This window comes from Urocitellus parryii, chromosome 7 (genome assembly GCF_045843805.1).
Source record: "Urocitellus parryii isolate mUroPar1 chromosome 7, mUroPar1.hap1, whole genome shotgun sequence".
Taxonomy (NCBI): Eukaryota; Metazoa; Chordata; class Mammalia; order Rodentia; family Sciuridae; genus Urocitellus; species Urocitellus parryii.
The window spans coordinates 90,732,638-90,749,936 of record NC_135537.1 but is presented as its reverse complement, the minus strand read 5'-3'; the positions used below and the strand labels follow the sequence as shown (position 1 = coordinate 90,749,936).

Genomic DNA, 17,299 nt, shown 5'->3' with positions numbered 1-17,299 from the left:
TTGGAGTGAACCACAGAGTAGGAGGATTAAGCCTTTCTCTGCCGAGTGTGTGTACCTGACTGTGCAGGTGTGAGTTGCGAGTGTGTGCATGCACCTCTCTGTCAACAGGGCACATGCAGATCTTCCTCACCCTGAAGCTGCCACCTTACCTTGTCCTCACCAAAGTTAGTCCAGAACAACTGGCCAGTCAGTGTGGAGCCTGACCAGCCCCGTTGCTCAGCTCATGGTCCAGGACATGGGGAGTGGGGCAGATTCAGCAGCCAGTGTTGCCTGCGACCATCCCTAGGAGTTCCTATACAGGAAGTTTCTTCACCAGGAACCAAAAGGGAACCCCCAGGGTCAGCTCCTAGTGATCAAACCCAAAACAATTCTGCCAAGTGGGGCCCACACGGAAGAATCCTGCTTCTGCCTTGTGTTCCTGGCTCTCAGGGCCTCAGACAGATTTTCCCTGGCCTAGACCCGGGAGAGGAATGAGCTAGGCAGAGGATCAGTGACCCTGGGCCACCTGAGAAAGCAGTGGCCTCCTCGGATGTTGACAGTAACCTCGTTACACAGCAGTAGGTGCTGACATTGGCCACAGATGCGCAAACATCAAGCCAGTCAAGGCAGATCCTCTGGTGATTCTACAACACCCGCCGGTGAGTGATGTCTGGCCAGTGAAGTGCATTCCCGTCCACCCTCCTGCTAGGCCCTCCCTCCCAGAAACTCTCAGGTGCTTTGCAAACAGCAGCCACCAAACAAACAATTATGTTCTCCCAGGAAATATTTCAAAGCATCTTTGATGGCACTATCCAGATGAACGCTTTCGACGTGGGTCTGGTTCTTGCTTCTCAGCTGACCACACATCCTAAAGGGAAGAAATATGAGCCCTGCTGCAGGTGGTGACAGGCACTGGGCAAGGCACTTTCATTCAGTCACTTGTTCATTCCACATGTGTATTGAAGAGCTGTCGGATGCCAAGCACAGTGACAAGAAGGGGACATAGAGGAGCAAGGGAGATACCTGACCCACCCTCAAGCTCATTTCTAGTGCAGGAGGTGGACAGGGAGATACAGTCGTGACCCAGCGCAGCCCACGCTGAGATGGCAAACACCCAGGCAGTGAGGGACCCAGAGGGGAAGAGGTTCTGGAAAGGTTTCCCTAAGGAACGGAAGCCTTGGATGAACAGGGCGGGAAACTATTAATTAACTAACCAAATATACATTAAGACCTGCTTGGCCAAGACTATTTGTTTAAAGATCGTCAAACCCTAGAATAGTTAGATAACCTAACGGTCACTGCCCGGGCCCAGCCAGGAACCCAGGGCAGTGTCTGCAGAGGAGGCGCCCGCTGAGGATACCACCTGCAGGTCGGACTCTAGGTGCTGGTTTCTGCTTTTATCTTCAACCCTGAGCCCCTCAGCAGTCTGCCTTCTGGGTCTTTCCACCAGCCAGGATCGTGCCAAGCTTTACTTCCTGTGGTTTGGTTGTAACAACAATAGGTATTCTTTTTCTTTCCCAAATATAAAGTTTTATCATAATAGTGAATAGGCCTTGTCAAGCCACACACAAGTTCTCTTCCCCCTTCCCCCATAAAGAGTCCTGTCTTCACTGTGGCTGCAGACGGGGAAATGGAACTCTGAAACTCATGATGAGCTCATCCGGAAATATTGAAAATGGCAGCTTCGGTCCTGCCGTAGAAGAGATGCTCTGGGTTCACGCACAGTAGCTCAGTAATTTTTAATTACTGCCTAATCTCAAAATTAAGTCACCCTGATTTTCTTGCTGTGGTGTGACTCCTCTGAGCCCTTCATCCACCTGAAAGACTTGGGGTTTGTCAGCTGAGGTGGATAAGCCCCCGGGGGACCTGCTCAAGACCCTCAGCCCTGCTGGTATTGTTTCTGAGTGAGCTGAAGGCTGCAGTCTTTCCTCCTCTCTAAAGATCAGCCTGGAAGCTCAGACCTGTCTGATGTACCCTGTGTGATGGGATCGTGTGAGGTCTTCCTGTCGTCACTGTGAAATGGACCCTGGAAAAACTGAGGCTCAGAGCTTTTGTTTTTGGTTTTCGTTGGCAGTGCTGGGGGTTGACCCAGGGCCTTCGGTGGCAGATGCATACTGCCGAGCTGCGCCCCCAACCCAGGCTCGTACAGGAGGTCTCTGCATCAGATTTGAACCCAGGTCTACCAGTCTCCAAAGCTACCCAGCCTCACTGCCTCCCTGTGTGGTGAAGGAACCAATCCTGCCAATCAGGCCACTTCAGCCCCTGCTGTGGCCACCAAAGAGGAGACGGACAGGAGGAAAACACGGCCTTGGGGCTGCTGGGCCAGGACAGGCCAGCATTGGCTCTCAGTTCTCCTGTGAGGCTGGATGACCTTGATCTGGTCGCTCTCTCAGAGCCTCAGTTTCCTCAGGGATATCCCACCCACATCTGACGCTGGAGCAAGGGTTGAAAGACCGTGAACATGGGTGGTGGTCCTGGTGCCCAGCCTGTTCAGGAAGCAGTCCCCCCTGTGGCCTGGGTGGCTCCTGTGAGCAGGCCATGAGCCTCTGGGGACCTGCCAGATTGGTCCCTTGCAAGAGTTCATCAGACAGCCTTGAGGCAGGGTCCGGCCCTTGCTCACACCTTTGGCAAACCAGCCTCTCAGGTTGTTTCTGTTTATTTATTTATTGTTTTGGTTTAGGGTTGTTCAGCCACCGACCCCCCCCCCTCAATTGGGACAAGCAGCTCTCCTGCCTGGTGAGGGAATGGCTTCTCCCAGTCCTTTCCCTGTCCCTGAGTCCTGGTACCATATGTCCGCATCACCCAGTTGACTCCTAGTCAACGTTCAGTTTAGTTTTGTAAATAAGTGGCAGTTTCTCCTGGTGTGTTTTGACTTTGCTTATGTAACGTGTGTCCCCAACAGAAAAGGGTCGGCTCCTGAAGGGAAGGACTGCCTCCTGTCTCTCCGCCTTGCACACACTCTGTACTCGGCAAAGGGCCTCAGTATTGATTTTGTGGAGTAGCTGAGTGCGTGAATGAGTGGATAAGTGTGTTGAGCATCAGGGAATAATAAGAAGTTAGAGAATCTTTGTGGAGGAAGGGTTGATTAAAGGAAAAGCACCCCTGGGTGTGCTGGTGCCCTCCTGTAATCCCAGATTACGTTGGAGGCTGAGGTAAAAGGATAGGACATTTGAAGTCACCCTCAGTTTAGCAAAACTGTCTCAAAGTAAAAAGGCTGGGTATATAGCTCCGTGGTGAAGAGCCCCTGGATTCAATCCCTAGAAAGAGAAAAAAGCACCTGGGCTCTAGGTTCTTTTAAGCCACAGAAGGGACTTTAGGCAAGGGGCAGAAGTCTTATTTCACAAACCAGAAGATCATGAAGCTGCTGAACCCTTTCTTGTTCGGGGTCTAGTGACCATCCAGTTCCTAGTCTGTTCGGTCAGGGCAAGGGTGGAGCTTGTGTGCTGGGGGCCCTAGGCTACCTGCGCTGCCCTTCCCAACCCTCCTCCCTGCCCATCACTGACTTTTTTCCCTTACCCCTCCAGGAACACCCCCAGTGTACCTGAGCGAGGCCTGCGTCTCAGTGACCAGCTCCATCTTGAACTCCATGGACCCCACGGTGGACCCCTGCCAGGACTTCTTCAGCTATGCCTGTGGGGGCTGGATCAAGGCCAACCCCGTGCCTGATGGCCACTCACACTGGGGGACCTTCAGCAACCTCTGGGAACACAATCAAGCCATCATCATGTACCTGCTGGGTAAGCACCAATGGGGACACTAAGGAATGGGCTGCAGGGGACGCTACCTACTGCACCTGCCAGCCAGGCCTGGTCAGAGGAGGGGCTTTGCCCTGTCACTTGCTGTGGGGCCCTTCTGTGTGAGTTATTCATCTCTAGTCTCAGTTTCTTTGTGTAACAGCATTAATAACATCCAAACTGTAGAGTTGTTTTGTTTGAGGTGCTGGGAATCAAACTCAGGGCTTTGCATATGTTAGGCAGGTGCTTTGTCAAAGTTTTGAAACAGGGTACTTGCAAAATTGGCCAGGGTGGCTTCAAATTTGCAATCCTCCTGCCTCAGCCTCAAAAGTAGCTGAGATTACAATCACGCAGGGCTTTGAGCACTACAGAACACACTGTGATGCATCAGCCCATCTGTGACATATACCAGGCACACAGGAGCTGATAGCTGTGGTCATTTTATTTTGTGGCTTCAGTCTGCAGCATCGTCCTTGGCTAGCATTGACTGAGTTTTGAAAGCTGTGAGCAAATGGAGTCAAGGCTGGACATACCACATCAGACTTTAAGGCTATGGCCCAACGAAAGTTCTAACAGCTTATCAGAGAGTTACGTTGTCCACTTAGGCAGGGTCTTCCGTGGCCTCACAGACTCTCCAAAGTTCTTTTGACTTTGGGGTTGATGGTTTCATCCTCAGATTCCAATCCCCCGCCTGCCTTGTGTGCAGCTGGATTTCTGGTTCATGTTGTTGAATTCCCATCAGCCCCATGGAACCCAGAGGGAGTTGCAGCGCCAGGCTGCACCCCAGTCCTGACTCAAACCCCTTGGCAGTAGGGACCTTTTCCTGCTGCTCCCTGCTGTCCCCTGTCCTGGGACCCTAAATGCTGGGAAGGGCCAGATTATAAAAAAAACAATCCATGCAGCCATGCTGGACAGACCTTGGCTTTGACAAATACTCATTAATTTTTTGAAAACCACTCAAGACACCCAAGGTAGGTAAAATGAAGAAGCTACCTGAGAGGGGACAAATCTTCTCAAAAGGACAGTCATCTCTTTACGAGACAGGAAATGATTCTAATTTGACAATTATGAAATCAAGGCAGCTGGGGCTCTTGGTGAAGGTGGGAACATGTACACAGGTGAAGGAGTCCTTGACTCACTCGTGCCTCGTGCTGGGGCACAGCTGCCACCAGGTAAAACCTGCCTGTCCTTTCTCCTTGACCCTGGCATTTCCTGGGTGGGATGCCCCTCAGCACCCAGTGCAGCCCCCCAGGGATGGAGCAGGGTGGTACTTGAACGTGGAGTGAAGGAATCTGCAGGCCAAGATGGCCAAGCCCCAGCCTGAGATGGCCCCGGGCCATCTGAGGCCACCAAAGGTGTCTTCCAAAGGGGGTGCCGCCTTTTGTTTCAGATCTGGAAGCTCAAGTGGCAAATATGTCTGTGGTTTCAAGGCTACAACTCAGGACAGTCCCTTCCCCAGAGCCCAGTGACACAGCCGGGGCCTTGGCAGGACCATAACGAAGCAGCGGGTGGTCCAGACATGTAGCGAGGTGGGCTGGGTTCAGTGCCGACTCTCACTGCAGGGTCTGGGCCAGTCCCGGAGCCTGATTTTTCATTGACACACTGGCAACCGTACTCCTTCAGGTTATAAAATTTAATGGGAAAATATGAGTAAAGAGCTCTCCTCAGCCTGCACGTGGTGGTTGCTCTTTGCGGTGGTAGTACTCTCATTCCTCACATTAATCCACGCACAGGACTGTACGGTTCACAGAACGCTTTTGAACTGTCATCCCATTTTATCCTGTAGGGTGCAAGCTGGGGAGGTATCGTTCACCTCATTTGATAGATGAAAAAACTGAGGTTCAGAGAGGTCCTCAAGATAGGCTCATAGTTGGCCTGATTCCTGGTCCTGTGTCCTTTCCCCTGTCCCATGCCCTCTCCTCAGGTATAAGGGACAGACATAGCTCCCTTGTCACTGTGTTGAAGGGAGCACAGAACAAAGGAGAGTGGGAAGGACACTGGCAGTTTTTGAGTGTCTGTTATGTTTTAGGCTGTTTATATCTACTGCCTCTTTAATTCTCATTAACATCCTGGAACTTAGGGATTATTGTTCCCATTTTACAGATGAGGAAACCGAGGCTCAGAAATGTGAAATAATTTTGCCAAGAACATACCTTCATTCCAGAATAGAGTGGGGCTGGTGCTCTGGGGGCTGATAGCATCGAGGGGGTGGAGGAAGAAAGATGGGCAATTAGGCCCAGAACCACTCCTTTTGCTTTGTGGTCAAGGGCACTGGCCTCCCACTGGCCTGGATCTGATTCTTACTGGGAGGACCTTAGACCTGTGCCAAGATTGGATCCATCCTGTCCTGTTCCCTGTACGTTGGCAGGGCTCATGAGGAGTGGCCTCCAGGCCTGGACCGTAGCCTTACATTACCGTGTCCCTGAGAGTCCCGTTATACATGGAAAGCTGCTCTGAGCCGGGCACAGAACAGCCGGCCCCAGGCCATCAAACCCTTGACCCCTGGGCTAGGGGCTGATGGTATCAGGAGGCAGACCAGAGAGCTGCGAAGTCTGGTGGCCTTGGCCTGCAAGCTTGGCCTCTGCCAGGTGACCTGCTTCTCTCCACCGTAGCTCCAGTCTCTGTGAAATGGAGGAGCCAGTGCCAACGGGAGTGAAGCTGCTGTGACACTGACTGGCACCTGTGGTTCAGAGGGCCACGCACAGGGCCTGGCACCCACCGAGGGCTCAGCAGGGCATAGGCGCCCTTCTTGGTGGGGTGGGTTCCAACCGGACTTCATCCTGATAAGCTGTGTGACTGCAGAGGGACACCAGCCTCTCAGGCCTCAGCTCTCCACCTGTGAAGTGGCGTCTAGCTCACGTGGTTAATCAGGATGCTCTAAGGGAAAGAATCTCTGCTTATTCTATTTCTTAGGGAAGCAGGCTCCAGAGCAGGCAGTACAGGCACGTCCCCGCCACCGAGGCCTTGGGTTACTTCATTTTATTCCCGTGGTACATTCAAGTAGGCACCAGTATATTCCCATTTTACAGATGAGACTCACAAAGACAAAAGAAGTGTATTTCCCAGGAAAAGGTAGAGCTGGGATCAGCTATGGGGCCTCAAAACTTCTGTCCTTTGTTTCCTGGCTCTCCTGAAGTCAGATTCCCCACCAACAGGCCCCGAGTGATGATGCTCAAGAGATTGGCTGAGCAGAGCCTCCGGCCTCACGGCTCCCATCTGCAGTGGCTGCTTGGCCGAGCTTTGCAGGCCAGCCAAGCCCTGTCCTAGGCCTGACTCAGTACTGGGGTCACCTTCGCATCACACTGACCAGAGGCTTGGAAGGCACATCCTGGGGTCCCGTCCCCATCAGGGTTACTCCTGGGGATTAGTCTAGAGCAGCCCCTCACATGTGGGCCTCAATACCCGGGGCCTTGATACCTGGGTGGACACTGGAACAAGAGAGAGTGCTCAGGCTCCTCTGAGGTCACCCGGAGCAGACTTCTTTCTAGATGGACAGAGGAAAAGATATTTGTAGTGCCGGCAAGGATGGCGTCCACTGGTCCAGAGGACAGCAACTACCATCCATGTGCCAAGTGAGCTTGGTCAAGCCGTGTGTTTCTTTCATGGGTGAATTCACCCCAGGCCCCTCAGGAAATCCAGAGACCTGGAGCAGGTGGGCTGAACTAGGCCCGGGGCCACTGTGGTGTGTCCTCCTTGCAGCCTGCTGGCTGGAGGGTGCGACCTCAGCTGTTCAGAACACAGGCGCCTCACTGCACTCTGCCTCTCCCCCAAGAGACATACAAGCACTACCTTGTGGACTTAGGGGAGACAAGAGTGTGGCCTCACCAGATACAGGGGCGCAGGCCTGTAATCCCAGGCACTTGAGAAGCCAAAGCAGGAGGATCACAAGTTTGAGGCCAGCCTCAGCACTTTAGCGAGGCCCTAAGCGACTTAGTGAGACCCTGTCTCAAAATGAAAAATAAAAAGGGCTGGGGATGAGGCTCAGTGGTTAAGCGACCCTGGGTTCAGTCCTGGGTACCAAAAAAAAAAAAAAAAGTGTGGCCTCACATCATCGGGGAAGCCAATAGACAGGCCCCTCACTTCTTAGCCTGGCCCTTGCCTGAGGTTTTCCCACTGTGCTTGGATCCAGTCTCTAGAGTGCCACCACCCGTCCCTTCAAGACCCCTTTGACCCACTGCCTCTGTTGAGTCTTCCAAGGGCTTCTTAGGGCCTGAGCTACATCGTGGTACTGCCAGGTTTACTCTACAATATCTACAATATCATATATATATATATATTTTTTTTTGCATAACAAAAAAAACGTAATGCAAGCTTGTGACAATTCAAACAATACCGGGATCATAAGGAAAAGTTTGCAGCCTCCTTCCTTCTATCCCAAACACCAATCTACACATGCACGCTATTCCAGCAGCATGAGATGTGTCCACGTCACTGATCTGGCAAAGAATCAGGTCACCCTTTGTCATCGCTCATGGTTTTGTTTTTATGTTTCCCGCATTTGCTGTTTCATCTTCCTGCCCTCTGTGACAGGCTGTGTCTCTGAAATGCTGGCTCCGTGCGGGGCACATTCTGGGGACAGGGCCACTCTGGGGTCCCAAGGGCATAGAAATTGTTTGGCAGCCTGAGACCAGACCACAGAGTTTCCAACTGCCTGAATACTTCCTTCTTGGGGCCCTGAGTTCCAGAAACTTCCCCAATCACTTCCCCAAAGTCTCGGAGAGGAAGGACAGCATCCCATTTAATCGGGCCACTTCTTCCTCTGGGAGTTTTTATTGGAACGCCCTTTCCCACATCACTCCTCAGGAGCCTGAACGAGCCCAGGCAGGCAGAGCGGTGACCCAGGGGGGCAGAGCGGTGACCCATGCAGGCTGCAGGATGGGGGCTGGGAATTTCATGGTCTCCCTGGCTGCAGCAGGACTGCCTGGCCAGGGACGTGTGGGGCCCCCACTTGGCCATCAGGGCAGGACCTGTGTTTTGTTTTAGATAAAAACCACAGACTCAGTTCCAACAGTCACAGGCCTCCGGAGCCCCATCCTGCTGGGGAAAGCGGGAGCTGATAAAGAAGGCGCCTTGTTCTGCAGGAGAAAAAACATAAGGATACCATGTGTTGTTGCCATTCCTGGTACCTACTGCAGGCCAGGCCCTGCACCGAGATCTCGTGGACAGCCCATGGGGACTCAGCATCATCCTCACATTTCAGAGACAGGGAGAAGGTTAGGCCCAGGGAGGGGAGGGGAGGCGCCTGCCTGGGAGGGCAGAGCCCACAGCGGCTTGGGCTTCCTGGAATTTGAACCCAGGCCACTTAAGCCTCTCTGGGGACCAGCCACCCCTGTGTGGGTGTGGCCGTGTGTGTACATCTCATCCTAACAGTTCCCACTGCAGCTCTTACTAGTACCACACCCAATTTATAGGTGAGCGATTGGGTAACTTACTGGAGTCAGTGGCTGAGGCCCAGGGCAGAGGTCCACTCGGGGGTGTGGTAGAGATCCCCAGGTGTCTGAACCTGAACTTCAGACCGACGCTCTTCACTTGCCACTGGTTCCCGGGCTCCACATCCTGGTAAAGGCAGTTGCTTGCCCAGGCTGAGGAAGTCTGGCACCGTTCCTGACACTCTCACCCCTCCTCTGCTGGCCCACGCCCCCATCTTGGCCCACCTGATCTACTCCAGTGGCCTCCACCTAGCCATCTTGCTTTAGCACTTGTCCCTGGAGCCCTTGAGTGAGGAAGGAGAGGGGTGGGAGAATCCGGGGGCCCTAGGAAGCAGAGGTGGGAAGAGGCTCCACCAGGGCTCCTACCCCAGCCAGAGCTGAAGCGGGGTCCAGGCGTGGTGCCCCTGGAGGGGGCGTAACACAGCACACACCTGCATTTCCTCTCCATGCAAATCCTGGGTGGCACCAGCCCCATCACCCTCCTCCCCTGAGGTGACATCCTGCCTTGTTAAACACGGATGCTGAGCTCCCTTCTTTGAGCACATGTTGCTGAAGGCCTACTTTGTGCCTGTTCAGGTTCTGGGGACACAGGGATGACTAAAACACAAGCCCACGCAGCCCCACTCCCGCTCCACGTCAGCCTCCTCCTGCCCAAGCAGGGCTTCCTCTGGCCGCCTTCCCAGGCCTCTCCCACCATCCTCTCATGGCTTACAGCACCTTCTCTTCATATTCCCCTGTGTGGAATCAAACACTCTTGTGACTTTAGTTGCCATCTGTTCACCACTGGGCTGCCAGCTTCCTCCACACCCAGCCTGGTGGCCACCAAACACCAAAAACCCACAGCTGTGGGAAAGCCAGTGAGCAGGACCCCAGATTGCTGGAGGAATTTGAGCTTGGTTGGGGAACCTCTCAACAAAGGAGAGAGGGAGGCCATGCTTGAAGGCGGTGTCCTTGACCTCCAGGTGCTAGGGAAGGAAGGGCCAGGCAGCCTCAAGCTGGAACTCAGAATGTGCTGTGATTAGCACAGCCAGGCTGTTCCTGGTGAGCCTTCTGTGGGCCTCTTATCTGGGTGGCCTTGGGCTCTGGAGGAGGGAGATGCCAGGCCCTCTAGCTGTGCACAGAGAACCTCCCCTAACAGTGGCCCTGGCATTCAGGGTCATGACTGGAGCCAGATGTGGATGGTGAGGCGCAGCTTCTGGGCCTGGCAAATGATGACAGTTCTCCTGCTTGTCCTTCCAAGAGCCTAGCTGCCAGGAAGGGAAAAGCATTGCCACAGAGCTGAGGCCCCTGGGGTGAGGGACTCCCCTCTGCTGCCCCATGCTCTGCTTCCTGAGTCAGAGGTGTGGCAGCAACCCTAGCTCGGCCCCTTTTCCCTCCTTTGTCCCCAGGAAGCCTCACACAGGTGTCTCCAGGGCAGGGCTTGCCCCTCCCTGTTCAAGCCCCCAACCTCCATCTCTCACTCAGGGCCTTCTCTTGGCTCTGACCTGCCTTCAGTCCAGCCCGCCGCGTGCCCTTTCCGGGGCTACCTCCCAGATCTCAGCTAGACTGGGCTTGATGCCCTCTGACCAGTGATAACCATGGTGCTATTTATGCCAGAATGGAGGGACGGGGAGCCTTCTGGGGTGAGGACTGGAGAAGCTGATTAAAGACTGGCCAGGAAGTGACTCGTGCCCTTGGCACCCAGCGAATGCCACACACTTTACTTTTCTTCTAGCAGCAGGCCCTTCCTGCTTCCTTCCTTGGCCCCATGGTGTCCACTCCCTCCACCTAGTGCCCTTTGCCCTGTTTCTACCTGGAGACCGCCTTTGTTTCTCTTTGAGACCCAGCTCCAGTAGAACCTCCTCTGGAGGCCCCCCATCCCCAGGCAGAGGGGGGTGCTTCTCTGTGTTCCAGAGCCTCTGCAGTGTTAAAGCACTTTTGTGTGCTGTGTTCCTTCCTTGGCACATCTATGTCCCAGCTAGACTGTAAGCTCTTTGGGGATAGAGAGCAGGTCTTAATTTTGTGCCCAGAGTGCTGAGAATGTTCTGGAAGGAGCAACATAGGAGAGGTTCTGGGTAAAAAAAAAAAAAATAGACTGAGAAAGGATGGAAGCAAGTGGGGTTTTAGCAGGGTCCCATGCCGAAGCCTCCTGGGGTTGAGGACATTGTTGTCTGGCCCCAGAGTACCCGCAGTACCTGGCACATAGCAACCCTTTGCTCTGCATCCCATGGATGGATGGATGGATGGATGGGTCAATAGAGGCCCATGAGAAAGGTGCCTATGGAGGAGGTGGGTTTGGATAGATCTTGGGAGAAAGCAAAGGAAGAGGTTTAAAGTCAGAGAGCAACTAATCTGAGAGAAGGACAAGTGGCCAGCCCAGGGTGGGAGCAAGCTGGACAGATGGACGCAGGGGCCAGGAATCTGACGTAGTTTGGAGTGGAGCTCTGAGACAAACGTGCAGGCCCAGAAGCCCCAGCACATAGGTCCTGGGGACCTGAGTACTCAAACTCACCAGGTACAGATGGGGACCTTCCGTGCTGTGCTCACACAGGAGGGTGGCCTTCAGCAGGCGGCTCTGGACCAGGGGCTAAGGACACGGGGGATGGGAAGGGAGTCTCCAGGTGGGTGGGTGGGTGTCTGAGAACCAAAGAGGATGAGGTGCTGCTGGCCTGAGCTGGGGAGGGACGGGGACAACAGCCCTTGGAGTCATTCGCAGGTCTGTTGACTGCGCCTGGCCCCCCGAGGAGGAAGCGGAAAGTCAATTCACAGTGAATGAGGCCTTTCAGGCTTCACTCAACCCCAGTGTTTCTCCTTCGAGGAGGAAGTTCCTGCCCTTTTTTCCTCCTCCATCTGACAGATGTATCAGGGGCCACTTGGGCCCCGCTTTCCTGTGCTTCTGGTCTGGTAGGGACACTAAGAAACAATCCCAGTCTCCCTGCCTAGTGCTGTGAGCGAGAGAAGCAGGGCGCTGAGGCCCGGTGGGGAAGGGCTGGGGAAGCTGAGTGTACACCTGCCCCGCAGGGACCTTGGTGTGTGCAGGGCCTCGTGGGCTTCATTCTGGAAGTCGTGCTTCCATTGGGTTTCCTGGGTGAAGTGTGTGTCCCTCTGGCCCCAGGCACAGGGCTACAGCCAGCCCTGCTCCACCCTGGCCTAATGGGCAGCAGTTTGGGAGTGTTGAGTCCCTGGCTGACTGGATACCTGCACTACATGGTCCAGCTGGGAAGCTGCTGGGCCTGGGGGTTAGGGCACCATCTGGCCCCCGATGCAGCAGATCCTGGACTTTGAGACGCACTTTATGCTGAGGGCTGCGGGGGCTGGGGTCTCCCAGGCACAGGTGCAGCCCATGCAAAGACCTGGGCTGAGGCAAGAAAGCCCAGCCTTCTGGTGGCACAGCTGCCCCTCGGGTCCCCAGGGAGGTTGGTGGCAGGGTGAGTGGTTCGAGCGGGTTGTTATGGAGATCGGCAGCCTGTGTCGGGCACCATCTGGCACTGTTTTTCCGCTCTGAGGCCGGGAGGTGGAGGGAGATGCAGTTCGCCCCCCAGCTGCAGGGGGCCCGGCCTGAGCGCTCGCCTCATGGCTCTGACGTGGTGCTCAGAGAATGGACATCAATCTGGCGTGGCCAGCAGGTTCTGCCCCGGGCAGCCTCTCCCCATTGCTTTCGCTCTAAATTTTTGTTTTTAATAAAAGGTTTTTTTTTTTTTCTTTTTAAGTTGTTGTTCTCTTTTGGGAAAGAGTAGTACTATGGTTTATGTATGGAATTAGCATATACATAATCCTTTTATTTGAAAGCACATAATATCAAATGATTCCTTTTTGTCTGTTGATACACACAAGATAAAATCTAGGATATTAATAAATTGCATATCTCTTTCTCCCAAAGAGAGAAATTAGGTAAATCATATAACTTTGGATTGCTATGCATTTTACATGGGTGAAGTCAAACTCATCACATTCTAAAACAGATATTTCAACCCCTATGTGGCAGTAAAGGTAGTTATAGAGATTAGGCATAGAAATTCATAGCATTAAAATTTTAAGTGTCATCATGGGCTTGAAGATGAAAGGGTTAATGTGTTGAGAGAATGGGAACATTATTTGTACAATTAAACCCAAGAGAATTCAGCCAATATCAGTGATCCTAGAATGGAATTCTAGCACAAGATGAAAATGCAGCCCTGTCCAATACAGAGAGTTTGGCCCAGTAATGCCTTAAGCAGAAATCCAGTCAAGACAAGACAGACTTACGTTTTTCAGAACTATGAGACAACAAGTATGTGTTTTTAAGACATCACATTTGTGGTAATCATTTATAGCAGAAATTGGTAACAAACACACTGACTAATGTCATCCTCACTTGGCTGTTCTAGTGTAAATGCAACATTCATTGCTTTTATGCCTGTAGAATTCTTTCCCATCACTACTATTCTCTAAACAAATTGCTTACTCTCTGATTTCACAAATATATGTGAAATAACAATATGTTATGATGAAATGAGAAACAGAGGTGATAAGGTTTCATTCTAGGCCTGACTCTGCCTTGCTTCACATTGCAACTCATTCAAGACAGGTAGCCTTTCTGGGCCACTGCTTCATCTGCTGAACACATGAAAGTTGAAAGACCACTCCAAATTCAACAACAATAATGTGCTGTAATTACATGACATATACTTTTAATTTCTTATATATACTGAATTAATTCCTGTCTCTTTAGACAATATGAAAAACGTTTAAAACACTGTTTCAGTCTCTATGTAGATTATTTGAGGTGACTCAGACACATAAAAAGTCAATAAGGTATAATTTCTCTTTTTTTGCCATCATTTTTAACTAATTAAAAATTTTAAAAAGTCATTGAGGAATATAAAAATAAGCAAATAAGTTTTCAGCCATACATTTCAGAAGCCAACAACTATTCTATTACCAAAGAAAGTATAAAATTGACCAAATTGTATTGTTATGTTGTGTACACGTACAAATATGTAACAGAGAATTTTGCTCTCATGTATAATCATAATGCACCAATAAAAATATTAAAAAGTACTTATATCACTATTAAGAGTTACTGGTCCTTGACTTAAAAGGCTGGATATAATTCAGTTATGAAGTGAATTAATAAAAATGTTATTCATTTGAAATAAATAACTGTTAATGAATGTTAAGTACTAGGCAATGTAAAGACAATGAAAAGAAGCAAACCCCATGATCTTATTGGGATTAGAGTGCTGGAAGTAGACACATGTGTACAGTGAGTGTAACAGAAATAATATTAGTTCAATAATTACAATAGCTTTCCTTTATTTATTGCTTTCTTCTTTGAGGTTACAAATTTGGCATCAGTTCGAATATTTTAATCCATATAATAATTCAATAAGTTTAAGCATGATTATTTCTCCTTTTTACAGTAAGCTCAACAATGAAATTACTAATATAAATAAATAGTTTAAGTCACATATGTAGAAAACAATTGAAACATGATTCACACCAACAGTTCTCAATTCCAGAACCATATGGAATTAAGTCACTTTCCTGTAGCTGTCTCTATTATTTCCCTGAATATGTAAGTATGCCCACAAATTTACTGTGTCTATGTCGAAATAAACAGTCACAACAAGCAAACTTTCTAGTTCAGTTCCAACCCATCACCAAGTGTGTTCTTTCAGCCTTCTATACATCTCAGATTTATTCATTATCTTGGTCTCTGCAACCACTATCTCACTGCCAAAGATACTGTGGGATTGTGGTCTAGATTCTTGGAGCCCACATTATGATTGAAGCACTGCAGTGGCTCCCCAACCCATATTCATTGGAAAGCTTAACACATTACTCCTCAGATTATGAACTTAATTGCTGTAACAGTTTAGATCTAGTTTGAGTTCTACCCCAGGTTTCATGTGCTGAAAGCTTGGTCCTCAATACTATTGAAATGTGTCTTTAAGAGGTAGGCACATGTAAGGGAAATGCATCCTGGGTACTCTACATTTCTGAAGGAGCTAATGATATCTTGGGGATCTGAATTACTTCCCTGGAGGGCAAGCTGCTATAAAAGAGCATGACTGGTCCCTTCCCTGCTTCTTCTTCCTGTCCCACCACAGGATGTCCCTCTGAGGCATGTTCCTCCTTCCTCTTCTTAAGGTGCTCCCATTCATGGTGCTCCCACTTTGAGGTCCTTACCAGAACCAAACCCATGCTTGTGCCATGCTCTTTCATCTCCAGAACTATGGTCTAAGTAATCTCTTTTCCACATAAAATGCCTAGTGTCAGGTAGTTTGTTATACAAAAGAGACAAATACACTCTTTTTATTCACACACCTTTTAAAAACAAAGTCTGCACCATTTTTTTAAAGAAAACTTTTTGCCTTTTCTCATTTTTTAGAATTCTGAAATTTCAAAGAACTATTATTATTATACTTCAGAACCATATTTTTCGCTTTATTTATAATTCCCAGACTTCTATCTACTGTATATAAATCTCTTACTTATTTCTTTGCCACTGTCTTCTGTATCATACTCTGAAAATGTCCTGTGCAGGTTTCTTAAAGGAATGTGATATTCTTATCATGCCATGTTAGTCAGTTTTCCACATCTATAACAAATACCTAACATAATCAATTTATAAAGAGAAAAGATTACCCGGGCATGGTGTTCATGCCTGCAATTCCAGTGGCTGAGGAGTCTGAAGATAAAAGATCATGAGTTTAAAGCCAGTCTCAGCAAATTACTGAGGCCCTAAGCAACTTAGCGAGGCTCTGTCTCTAAATAAAATTTTTTAAAAAGGGGCTGGGGTTTTAGCTCAATTGAAGATAGCACTTGCCTACCATGTGTGAAGCATTGGGTTCAATTCTCAGCACCACATATAAAAAAAATAAAGGTCCATTGACAACTAAAAACATAAGGGCTGAAGCTGTGTTTCAGTGGTGGAGCATCATCCTAGCAAATATGAGGACCTGGGTTTAAACATCAGCACCACATTAAAACAAAATAAACAAAACAAAAACAAAGGTATTGTGAAAAATATATATATATATGGCTGAGTATGTGGCTTATCATTAAGCACCCCTGGGTTCAAAAGATAGGAGTGGGGGGTTGCTCTGGCTCACACTTTGGGAGATTCAAGAACAAAACTACTGATGTTCACTGCCTTTGGGCCTGTGGTGAGACTCCATATCATGACAGAAGTGAGTGCCAGGCCCAAACCACTCATCTCATGATCAGGGAGTCAAACACAAAGAGGAGGGGGCTGGGCATCCATTTTCTGTTTAAGGGCCATACAGCAAGACATGAAGAACTCTTACTAGGACTTACCTCTTAAGGGTTCCACCAATTCTCAACAGAATCTTTAAAACATGAGCCTTTGGGAGAGAGACATTGAACAATAGACCACCCTAATTGTTTTGCTAAGTAGATTAAAGACAAAGTAGTGGGAGAATATTGGAAGTAAGTAGTTAAGCAGGCCACAATGAAATGTTCTATTCTAGGGACTTTTAGCTGGAGTTATAAACTTAAATTTTGACAGCAAATAGGATGAAGAGAAGAATTTGAGAATGAGAAAATAATAAGATAAACTTTTTAAAGTTTTCTATTGCATGGAAGTCTATGATTCCAGTCAAGGCATTGAGCACTGGGAGAAAAGATCATGAGTATTTGATATGGGTGTAGTTTTAAGAAAAAGGCAATACCATACCTTAGTGAATTTAAATGCTTTGTATCCTCACTATAAATTTGTAAGCACTAACATTTTTTTTTTGTTTCAGTGTATCCAATATATCTAAGAACAGTATAAAATTTTAAACTGCTGTCTTCTGTTTCTTTCAATGCATTGAAAGAAGAGTTGACATTTCAATATATAAATTAGAAGTTCTCATCAAAGCACTTTATGCCTTCACAGCCTAAAGCACTAGCAACCTCTTTGAGCTATCTATACCTTGATTGTGATTTTTATTCACTCAAAATAAAGCCATTATGCACAAGAAAAAATAGAAATGTTATATATATATATATATATATATATATATATATATATATATATATATATTTAATTTTAAAATGGCTATGACTCCAAATACATGCTTGGAGGTCAGAGAGTTGCATTGATTAACACTAGTATTACTCTCAAAATAAAAGGATACTAACAAAAATTCCATTAAAGAGGAGAAAATTTTTATCTCAACAAAAAAAGTT

The 17,299-nt window shown here is 49.1% G+C and overlaps 1 protein-coding gene across 1 annotated transcript in view; it reads left to right on the top strand.

The window, feature by feature from the left end:
* Positions 1 to 3,643: 3,643 nt before the first annotated feature.
* The window catches only part of LOC113178273 (protein-tyrosine kinase 2-beta-like), a 102,503-nt gene continuing 88,847 nt past the window's right edge, over positions 3,644 to 17,299 (top strand). Inside the window, exon 1 of the mRNA XM_077800873.1 lies at positions 3,644 to 3,716. The gene's annotated coding sequence lies outside the window, so the exon portion shown is untranslated. The remainder of the gene's footprint in view (positions 3,717 to 17,299) is intronic.